Raw genomic sequence first — 2,342 nt, 5'->3', positions numbered from 1 at the left:
TGCAACCGGGCCTTGGTTGGTCTTGTGGGAAATCAGGCCCTGTGCATGATAATGTCCAAGTATGCTATGAACTTTGAAAATGAATTGCATCACATTGCCAGCATTTACAGAGGTCAATGAGTATTTGCTTTACAGTGACTTTGTTTCCCCAAAGTAATTTCCCAAAGCAGGTCCCTGCAAAAGAAGAGATAGCACTGCAGCCTCTATTAGAATCTCCAGCCTTTGACACTTTAGTTCTATCCTTCTGCCCCTATGTTACTACTGTTACATTGAACTACTTTGGGGAATTTTCAGGGCTATAACAGAGTCTCTTTATAGTGATATTAAACCCTTTTTTAATTCAACACAGTAGATCCATTTTTACTTAATGTGCTTTTTTTGTTTTAAATTGCCCCATTTCATTTATTTTATACAGGTTTTATACCGCCGCCCTCCCCTCCTATTTCGGGTGTGTCCTCTGCCGAGCAGCAGCCCCAGATTTTCCACAAGGCCACCGAGGCCTGGCCTCGGGGCAGCAGGGAGTAGAGGGGAGACACAACATCCGGGTGGGTAGTTTTTTTTGTACACTTAGCACTACTTTTGGCAAGCAGGGCTAAATGTAGAGCGAGTAAGCCGGCACTCATTTAGTAGAAGTGATCCCTCTGCTGCACAGTTCAGGATGGAGAGCGGGGAGCAGAACAGAGAACATTTAATCTCCGCTCTGCTCCCTGTAAACACTGAGGCAGGAGAGCTGCACTCACAGACTTCCGATCTCTGCTGTTACATGAGCTGTGCTCAAATTACTGTATTGGAGGTGACAGGTTTAATAAAGAGAACATGTCACCTCCAAATGCTATCACAGGGGCTTGTTAGCCCCTGTTAAGTAAAAAAAAAATAACAGGGGCTAACAAGGGGCTAACAAATAAATAAAACTTTGGAGAACCACTGTAGATGTCCTGAAGCCAGGGTGGGGAACACAGACCAAGGGTAAGTGTTTGGAGTTGGGGGACCATGAAAGGTACTGGAGTGTTTTTTACATTAATTCAGAGAGTGCTTTAAGGTAAAAACACTGAGCCTTTACACTACTTTAAAACTCGTTTATGAATATGTAAATATCTGAATGTCCATAGCCTGGTCTCTGTTACACATTAAAGGCAGCAAGACACAGTTTGATTTACCAGCCAAAAATGTCGGCTTGCTCCAACACTATGTTCAGGGCATCTATTGCAACAAACAACATTTTTATCACTACATAGGAAATGCACTTCTGATTAGTATAGTCAAATAAACCTGTATGTGAACATAGAGGTTGCTTTGTCTTTGTCTATAATTTAATACAGCTCTTAGCATGTTCTATCAATGGAAGAGCCAAACATTCTGCTTATCCACATTCCAGAATAAAACACATTTCCAATCTCAGTTTAATGACAGAAGAATGTTATTGTTATCAATGGAACATACACATGTAGAACATTAATATTGCCTTTTCCCAAGAGATGCACAATCAGATGTCTGAAAGCCAAGGGTGGTTTCTGATTTAATAAATTATTCTATAAATGTCTGCTTCGTGCTCAGGTCTCCCCCATATTACTTTGCTGAATATTTTATTTTCTTTGAATCATCCAAACCTCCTCACAATCTCACTGATAAAAGCAGATGGTGTATTGGTCCTGTGCCATAGCTACAATATCTTGCATTCTCCTAATGGCTACAAACATTAATCTTTGTAAACCATGCAGTTAAAATGCAGTCTGTACTGCAACCACAAGAATACTTTTATGCATTTTTCTAGGGTTGCCAGATATATAGTTTCAAGAATGAAAGAGGAAGTATTCCTCATACCATTATGTTTTCATACAATACAAAAGAGCCCACAAGGGAGCTATATTTATACTATGTACTCTATCCAGGTCTGTCTATCAGTCAAAAGCAATATGCTAGCAAATACATAATTAGGGTGGATAGCGCCATGCAGGTATTCCTAGAGTGCGATCATCGTAAATTTAGGGGCCAGATTTGGGAAACACAGAAAAGGCGCTCTGGGAAAAAGTTAACATAGAACAGATATACAAAACACGATGTACTGTATTAATACAAAAGATAATGACTCACATATACATCAGCACATACAGATTAATGATTTTTCAAAAACAAAAGGTGCTCGGGACAATATGGATCAAATAATATCATATCTGACCATTAATATTTATGAATTTTGCACTCTGGATAATAAATATTTATTCTCAAAGATACAAATGTGGTCAACACCAAGCACTGTTTGTTTGTAAATAATGAATTATCTGTATGTGCTGATGTATATATGTATCATTATTTTTTGTATTAAATCATTGTGTTTTCTATGT

Source organism: Nanorana parkeri, unplaced genomic scaffold (genome assembly GCF_000935625.1).
Source record: "Nanorana parkeri isolate BGI_ZX_2015 unplaced genomic scaffold, ASM93562v1 scaffold118, whole genome shotgun sequence".
Lineage (NCBI taxonomy): Eukaryota > Metazoa > Chordata > Amphibia > Anura > Dicroglossidae > Nanorana > Nanorana parkeri.
This window is presented reverse-complemented; position numbering follows the sequence as displayed.